Genomic DNA, 9,224 nt, shown 5'->3' on the forward strand with positions numbered 1-9,224 from the left:
ATTGATGAAAGCATGTCCAGTTAGTTTAAATTGTTTGTGAAGAAATGCCACCGCAAGGTCTACTTCAAAGAGAAGGGGAAAAAACTTTTTACAGCCCAGAGAAGACTGAAGCTCTGCCATTTGCTCATGTCAGCCCTCTCAAGCTAATTATCCTTGGTGAATCCGGGGGTGTTCAGTAAGACTGTAATTAGTCGACCCCTTTCTGTGCCGCAATTTGGGAATCCATTGGATTGCCGTGGGAATCAACTCTTGAATGGCAGACGGGTGCGCTTTCGGTACCGCTCATCTGTCCAGCGGTGTCTGGAGCGCAAGTTTCGGCCAGCACCCCCATCACCAGGCGCCCACACACAGATGCGCAACTGGCTGCCAAACACAACCGATCCGCTGCGCTTGACACTCTCGGGCAACAGCTGAGCAAGGGGTGCCATCCAACAACCGGTTACTCCACGCGTAAAAGCGATTTCCATGGGAATAAAGGAAAGTGGTCTAAAGATAGCCTGGTGAGGTGAAGTCTCTAAGAGCAGTTGTAATCGATGCAGGAAAAAAAAAAAATCTTTTATTTCATCCAGTTCCAGCCTGATTTTAGTCAACGCAACATGGTTTCCTTGATCCTTGGTAAATACTACCTAAATTGCATTAAGTTAATCCAGATGTGGGAGAAGTTCCCCATTCATGTAGATTCATCATCGACTCGGACTTCAGCGGCAAAAAAAAAGTTTTTCTAAACTCCTCAGTCGTGAATAAATCTCCATCCCGCTGACTAATCCAACGAATGGTATTCCAATATGGTCATAGGCACCCCATTTAAATTTTGATGGGTAAATCAGGCTCAAAATCCAGTCTGAAACGTGTTTGCCATTAGATGCCAGTGCTGCGCCTCTCCACGGGCTGAGACACCCCCAGCTGCGCGCCTGCGGCTCCAACTGGGATCCAGAACAACCAGGCTTTGACTTTACGGATGATAATGCGGTTCCATGGGGGGAAAAAGTTTATAATCCTCCTCGATGATGTCCAGAATCAAAGTGGAAAGATCCGTCTCTTTTTTCAGAGATGAAACGAATGATTGACTTGTCCATTGTGAGCGTTCAAAAAAAAAAAAAAAAAAAAAAAAAAAAAAAATAAAATCCACTTATCATTAAAAAGTAAAATAATTTAGTGAGTTCATACAGGGCTAAGTGTTTTTTTTTATGTATTATTATTTCTTTTCTTTTTAAACGAATTAAATTAAAACGCAATTGTTAAAAAGGAAATAAAAGAACATATTTAATTAGTCTAATCCTGAATAAGTGCAATTGTGCTCAAAGGTTCAAATGGTTTTGAACGTCTGATGGAAACTTTGCAAGAAAGAAAATACAAAAGAAACTAATTAAACTAATTTAAACATACAATACCTTTTTAATCCCTTTTGGTTGTTCCCTTTGATAAAAGAACAGCCAAAATGAATGGCAAAGCTCTTGTAAAATGCTCTAATCAGTCCAAGGGTCCTCAGTTGTAAAGCAGTAGTAATCCTCTCCCTTGTGCTGTGCTCCTCCGTCCTGCTCCACGGCCACTCACACAAATGCGCCTCTGCAAGAGCAACCTGTAATTGATTCAATGTTACAGTCCATCCTTCCCAGAGAACTAATCATCTGGCTCAAAGTAAATAACTCTCAGGAAACAGCCCCTCCCCTCTCTCCTGCAGCCCCAGGCGTCCTTTTCAAAATAAGAGTCCGTGTTTTCACACTGCAGCTCCGAAGAGGAGTCAGATTACTCCGTGCTCTGCAGTTCTGAAGGAGGTGCATGAAAAGAGGTTGAGCGGGGAAGAAAAGGACCATATGTTTTTTGTAAGTCTAGGGGCCCTTTTGGAATAAAAGAATCTTTTTTTTGGGGTGGGGGGGGACAATGAAGTCAAGTGACCCATTAAAAGTGTTTTTATAGAGGCTTAGGTAGGAAAGAAATCAAAGAATTGGGAATGCCCAATTACATTCAGTAACTCGATTAACCTTGTCATCACGCTTCATTCTTCAGATGGTTGCGCTTTTCAGAGGTGCTTGCTGCTGCTGCAGCTATTTTCACTTTCTTTTATGCATATTTCGATTTAAACTGACTTTCATTGGTGGTTGTTCTGTCATTTCTGCGACTTTTGCAGTGTTTAGTCATTTCCAATCTTACGCCAGTAAGTATATTGAACAACTGCGATTAAAGCCTGAGATTCTCAGATAATATTGGCTTGTTTAATTTTGTGACGAGTGAAATGTTGTTGTGAAATAGGTCATTCAGCAGAGAAAATCAGAAAATTGTGGATCCAACATAGGCACGTGCTGACGCATGCAAGGGGGCGCTCTAACATAAGAAACAAAGTCAGTCGTTCTCGGTCTCTCTCTCTCTCTCGCATTTATTAGCCTACTTTTTTTTTTTTTAAATAAACCAATACATCACTACTCGTGGAATTTGAACTCTATATAGGGCTCATTTGTATTCGATATCCGAAAAGTGCTGCGGAAAGTTCCCTCAAAAAACAAAAACGCCACCACCTCTTCTTCTCTTGTTTTTCTGCTTCAGCGTTTCTTTAAGACATACCAGGCTGCAGATAATGGCTCATTATGAATTAGTACTCTACGTGTCCCTGCACACGGTGTTTCGCAGCTCTCTGTGCAGATGACTGACCCGGTATGTGGTGAGCGAAGCCCCGGGGCAGGCTTGGCCCCCCTCTAGCCCTCTCCGTTCTTCCTGCAGCCGGTCCAGAGGAGCCCGCCTTGCAGTTTACCCTCGCAGAGAAACACACATCTCCAGTTGCTCAGCACAATTATTTCCACATGTTCGTGCCGCCCGGCCGCTCAAAAGAACAGAGTCCCTTGTTCTGGAAACAAAAGACTCTAATCTCTGAGACTAAAACTGAAGTCTTTAGAAATAGCGCGGGATACCTTGATTGGTGCTTTAGTTTGGAATCGTTTAAATGCACTGAAGTGAGCAAAAGATTGGCAAGGAATACGCGCAATTACGCAGGTCTGTTATTGTTTACTTAAGATGTCTGCATTAAAGGTATAAATCAACGAGCTTAAACAGACATGCCAACTACGCCAAATAGAAATATTTGATAATGAAAAGATTCTACAAAGTCTCAAAAAGTGTCCTGAAAAGTTGCTGTGTAAAACTAAGCCATCTTTTCAATCAAAATTTTCCAGTTTTCCGACTGTGCTGTGGTTTTTATTTAATAATAATGTTTAATGCAAATTGTACATTTTATTTAATAAAATGAGTTCCTAAACTACAAAAAATTGACTGCACAACAGGTCTTGTTCTCATTAATAAAGGAGAAAATCCAAGATAACATTAAATATTCCACATTGAGTGATAATGAGGCTATTTATCAGTTTAGAAGAATGTCCAGTATTGGACGAATGCGTGAGCGGGAGGGAGAATGTGTCTCAGCTACGGGACACCAGTAATTCAGTCCACCTCCTCTCAGTGTGTCTGACGCCAAGATGAATAAATCGTTTCGGATGCACATGTGCATACAGAGACAGCCATTTCTGATGTTTCGGCAGAGCTGAGGTTTTAACCTTCATTTTCTGAATGAAGAAAGGCGGTGTGTTGATTTTTTAAAAGATATAACCACATGGTGGCGTATATGTCCATCGGTGAGATAGCCCACATCCATCTCTCTCCTGTCGTTAGTTCAAGTCTATTCAGTGAGAGAGAGAGAGAGGGAGAGGGAGAGGGAGCGCGCGCGAACGAAAGCCCTCTGGGAGTAATAAAATGGAATCGAAGTACAAACCACATCAAAACAAATGGCTTTTACTTTATTAGCACAGCATCTATTTATAAAAAAAAAGGTTGCAATAACAGCAAAGATTTGAGGTTTGACATTTTACTGTAGGCCAATAGTTTACGTCTCTATCTCTCTCTCTGTATGTGTGTGTGTGTGTGTGAGAGAGAGAGAGAGAGAGAGAGAGAGAGAGAGAGAGAGAGAGAGAGAGAGAGAGAATGGCAATGTTTCATGGTGTTCAAAGAAAAGATACGGGCAGGAAAAGAGTAGACTAATCACTTTTTAGCACATTGTACTTTCTACTATAGCGTTGTCAGTTGACTTAACACAAATGCAAATAATTTAGACACAATTCAGATCAATGTCAACTTTTCTTATGGTAAATTTGAGATTAACCCTCCCTCACTCTCAGAAACTCATTAACTGTGTGGTTATTTATCTGTGAATAAATGTATCTGATACATTTCTGTTTTATTTTATCTTATAAAGAACATACCGTTTTTAAGAAATTCGAGAAGGATTAATTTGACCATTTTATAATAACAAAACGATGAGAAATGGATACATCGAACTCGGACTCTTAATCTGTTACTATTTGTTTACTGTGCATTAGTTCGAACAGGTATCAGATCTAGTGAGCAGTAGTTGGTGCTGATATGGAGTCAGACTCTTTAAATGGTCAGTTGTCACTTGGCTCAGTCTGACGCGCTGTTTTCACAGACGCGCTGTCCAGCGTGCTGAAGCTCGCAGTTTTCCCCCCTCTCTATATCGGCTATATATTTGTGGGCGTGTGGCCGAGGCAGAGGCGGTACTGCTCTGCGCGGGGGAAATACTTTAGAATGAATAGAAGGCGCAGAAAACCAAGTCAGCATAGGCGCTTAGCCCGGGAGGGTGTAAAATGTTAAATTAACCTCATAGGACACGCTTTTCCAGTGGGTTTGGGATGCACAGAGATTTCAAAGCAAAAGTGAAACAATAAAATTCACTTTTTGTTCAAATCTGTATGGCAAAATTTATTGGGCGATGAGACTAGTATGTATTCTGCATATATACAATCTGTTACATGGGGTCCCTAATAATAACAACCCTCGTTTTGTCCAGAGTTTCATAAGCTTATGATTTTCTTTCCTAAATGTCTGGTCTGTGGTTATTCCAGATCTTCAGTCCTGCTGGTTTCAAGGAAGCAAGAGCTGCAGAGGGATAGCTGTTGGTCTACAAAGGCCAATCTGCATTAAACTTGGCTTGCATTGTCAACAGGATATTCTGAGGACAAGCACCAAAGTTCGTCAAGTTCTGCCCATTGGGGGCGCTATAACCGAAAAACGCTTATAAAGCCCTGGGTATACTTTTATGTGTGCGCTAGCGCACCTGTAGGCCTCAGTCATCGCTGTAGCTTGAATGCATTTCGGGCTGTTCTGTTTATTCAGTTTTTCTTTGACTACCTGTGAATCAATGCCCCAGGGCAAGGTTGCCACCTTGTGGATAAACGAATTACTGCTAAAACAATTAAATGCGCACGTGCGACCTGACAACAATATTTCAAAATGTGGTTCCAGAGCAGGTGGATGAAGTGGAAAAAGACAAGGCAAAGAAACAGAGGTTTGGTAAGTTAAAGGGATAGTTCACCCCAAAATGAAAATTCTGTCATCATTTACTCACCCTCAAATTTCTTTGTTCTGTTGAACACAAAGGACGACATTTTGAAGAAAGGTTGTAACCAGGCTGCTTTGGTGCACCATTGACTTCCATAGTAGGAAAAATTTCTATGGAAGTCAATGGTGCCCCAGAACTGTTCAGTTTCCCACATTCTTCAAAATATCTTCTTTTGTGTTCAACAGAACAAAGAAATTTATACTGGTTTGGGTGAGTAAATGGTGACAGAATTTTCATTTTTGGGTGAACTATCCCTTTAAGAACAAGACTGTCATGTCAAAAATATGAGTTTCAATTCAGTCCGGTTACAAAAATTCAGCGGTGCGTGCGTGTACAGTACGTGCTTACTTTTTTGATGGCGAAATTCTATCAAGGAAGTTAAATTTGTGGTTTATTTTGTTTCTTTGCTGCATGTACTATAGCCCCTGATAACATTTTGACAAATAAACTGCCAATCAAAGAAGTGAGCCTTTAATTGCACATGGCCATTGACATTTAACATAATCTGTCACTAAACACCAACTTCACATCTTTATGCACAATCTCCCCACAATTCCCTTTCAATAGGCCCTTTCTTCATGAAGTTAGGTATATATTGATTATTTGGCAAACAGAGATGAAAATCAGAATTTTTGACATTGCAGTCTTGTTCTTGTCTTACCAAACCTCTGTTTCTTACCTTGTCTTTTTCCATTTCATCCACCTGCTCTGGAACCACATTTTGAAATCTTGTTCAGTCAGGTTTAGTGTTACAGCCAGAATGCCTTGAGCTGAGACCTATTCGGTCTGGCTCCTCTTGTGCTTGTCCTCACAGAAATATTTTCCTAAAATGTAGCCGTTCAAAGAATCACAATACTTGCTTAAAGGACAACATACAATTGATTACGATGATGTGATATGTTTCTGCATTCATTCAGATTATTTCTCACAGACCTCAAGCCTGCTTTCCCACTTCAATATAATCAACAAATAAAGAACATCAGTCAAGAGAGAGGAAGCAAAGACATTTTATTAATTTATACTCCAAAAATTACATACGTCACTGGCTATGTTTACACGCACACTTTTTGCTTTAGTCTGAATTAATTCATTGCGATTGATGAATCCGAAAGCTAAATATAGTGATTGGGTTGATACTGTGAACACATAAAGGATTAGTTCACTTTCAAATGAAAATTAACCCAAGCTTTACTCACCCTCAAGCCATCCTAGGTGTATATGACTTTCTTCTTTCTGATGAACACAGTCGGAGATATATTAATAAATATCCTGACGCATCCAATGTTTATAATGCAGTGAGCAGGATCAACGAGTATGAGCTAAAAAAGTGCTTCCATCCACATCCATCTATCATAAACATATTCCACACAGCTCCGGGGGGTTAAAGGTGCTAAAGAGGATGTTTTGTTTTATACAATTTTGCAATATTACTTCAAACTGTCTTTACTAACTGATAAAAGACTATTTATTAGGTGCACTGAAAGTAATAATATTAATATTCATCATCCGTGCACGAGGTAGGGCCTTAAAAACATCAGCCAATCAATTGGCCCTCTGGCCTGTCAATCACCGCCATGATGTTCCTTGTGAGAGACGAGTGCGGCTGCGCGCTCCAGTAACTTTCCACACTCCGTAGGCGCTGCATGCAATGTTTTTGTCAGGAGACAGGAGTAACAACTGCAGATTATGAGTTACCTGCGGTGAGTCCGACATAATGAATCCACTAACATGACACAGCGAATGCCGGTGGTAAACACTCGTGTTCCAATACTCGTGCACGAGTTTTGGGAGGCGTTCCCTCTAAATGAGCTGTGAAGGAGGGGGGTTGTTCTTACGCATGCGCTCATTTCAAAAACTCAGTAACAGTCTTTGGATTCTCAGTCGACGAAAAAATCCTCTCTATCACCTTTAATAAAGGCCTTCTGAAGCGAAGCGATGCATTTGTGTAAAAAAAAAAAAAAAAAAAAAAAATATTTAACAAGTTATGAAGAAAAATATCTAGCTTCCACCAGACCGTCTTCCATATTCAAGATACGACAAAACAGAACTGCCATCGTGTCAATTAAGCTTTTTCCTTAAGCTTTTTGAACTGCAAGAGTTTTACACTTGGAATACGGAAGGCGGTCTCGCGGAAGCTAGATATTATACTTCATAACTTGTTAAATATGGATTTTTTTTTTTTTTTTTTACACAAATGCATTGCTTCACTTCAGAAGGCCTTTATTCACCCCCTGGAGCTGTATACATGTTTATGATGGATGGATGTAGATGGAGACACTTTCTTCAGCTCATACTTGTTGATCCTGTTTACTGCCATTATAAAGCTCGGATGCGTCAGGATATTTATTAATATACCTCAGATTGTGTTCATCAGAAAGAAGAAAGTCCTACACCTTGTATCTATCTATCTATCTATCTATCTATCTATCTATCTATCTATCTATCTATCTATCTATCTATCTATCTATCTATCTATCTATCTATCTATCTATCTATCTATCTATCTATCTATCTATCTATCTGCCCTCTAATACCAGACCCCGATTCCCCATATTTCAACCTGAATAAGTTGGCCAAAGTAATGAATAATATTTTCTCCTCTAACATTGTGTGACAGATATAGCCTATAATCATATATTATCTCATTCAAACCTGACCTCTTTTTACAACGGCTATACATTCTAATCCAGCAAAGCCACTAAGCACACTTGATAATATAGTGGGCACGCTCAGAGGCGCAACAATGGGACGCCTTAAAGAGGAGCTGACACGTCTCAGAAAGGGCCCATTCTAGAGAGCGCGACAAAAGCGCTCGGGACATATTGTGTGATGACCGAGTTCCCACTAAATTAAGTTACCATGGACAGCACTGATGGGACACGTGTCTAGAATTCGCAGTTCCATCATCTTTGAAACAATCGGTTTTGTATGGAAACTCAGAGAAGCCCAAACGATGCCGAGAAGCCCGACGAGAGTGTCATATCAACCGCGTTTTCAACATAGTACTTTGCAGTTTAAAGAAGTTATTAAAGAAGCGATTTCCGCGACTGAAGACAAAACAGGTTTTGGAGGCATTCATTGCCCGAGTGCCCCACTTCTCCAAAGGCGAAAGCAGCTGCAAGCGCCTAAATGGGGATTCTATTAATTGCTCTTTGTCATGCGTAATTGCCCATTTTGCGACAGAGCGTAATCTTTTAAAAGCTGAGCTGTACTTTGTTTCCATTTATTATTTAGTTTTAAGCATCGGATTCTCAAATATAGCTATGGTAGGCTACTCAACTGCACCACCCATACAAGTGATATTAAATGCCATAACACCAAATGGAAGCTTGCATTACCTTGCCTCAGCTTGAAACAATTTTATACAACGTAACTATACAAGCCAAACCCAATAAATAATTAAATAAATATATATGTTTTACTTTCAATATCCCAGTTAAATATGAAGATTTCAAAGTTCCAGACTCTTAAATCTGATATTAGTAAAGTGACGTGTCATGGGGTCAGCCGTGTCACGTCTGAAAAACGAGAGTCAGCCTGAAACGGCTGAAAACTCTTTTGTCGGGAGGTCTTTCTCTCTCACACCTGCAAGGGGTGAAGTCTAATTCGATTAATAAGAAATTCAATATATATTCATTAGGTGCCTTCCCTCGATAATATATGATCGTGAAGCGAGACGTGAAAGGAGGCCATTTATTCCCCCTCTGAAAGGACCTGCGTGGGACCAAAATTTCACCTGCTTCCCCTCTCAATTAGGAATGTATCCCAAACTCTGACGGAACACGAGTTAAATTAAGCGTTCGCTAATTTCCTATCACCCCTC

The 9,224-nt window shown here is 40.3% G+C and overlaps 1 protein-coding gene across 1 annotated transcript in view; it reads right to left on the bottom strand.

The window, feature by feature from the left end:
- pdgfra (platelet-derived growth factor receptor, alpha polypeptide) overlaps positions 1-1,592 on the bottom strand; it is a 32,002-nt gene extending 30,410 nt beyond the window's left edge. The window contains exon 1 of the mRNA XM_067383671.1: positions 1,392-1,592. The gene's annotated coding sequence lies outside the window, so the exon portion shown is untranslated. The remainder of the gene's footprint in view (positions 1-1,391) is intronic.
- Positions 1,593-9,224: the final 7,632 nt, after the last annotated feature.

Source organism: Chanodichthys erythropterus, chromosome 4 (genome assembly GCF_024489055.1).
Source record: "Chanodichthys erythropterus isolate Z2021 chromosome 4, ASM2448905v1, whole genome shotgun sequence".
Classification (NCBI taxonomy): domain Eukaryota; kingdom Metazoa; phylum Chordata; class Actinopteri; order Cypriniformes; family Xenocyprididae; genus Chanodichthys; species Chanodichthys erythropterus.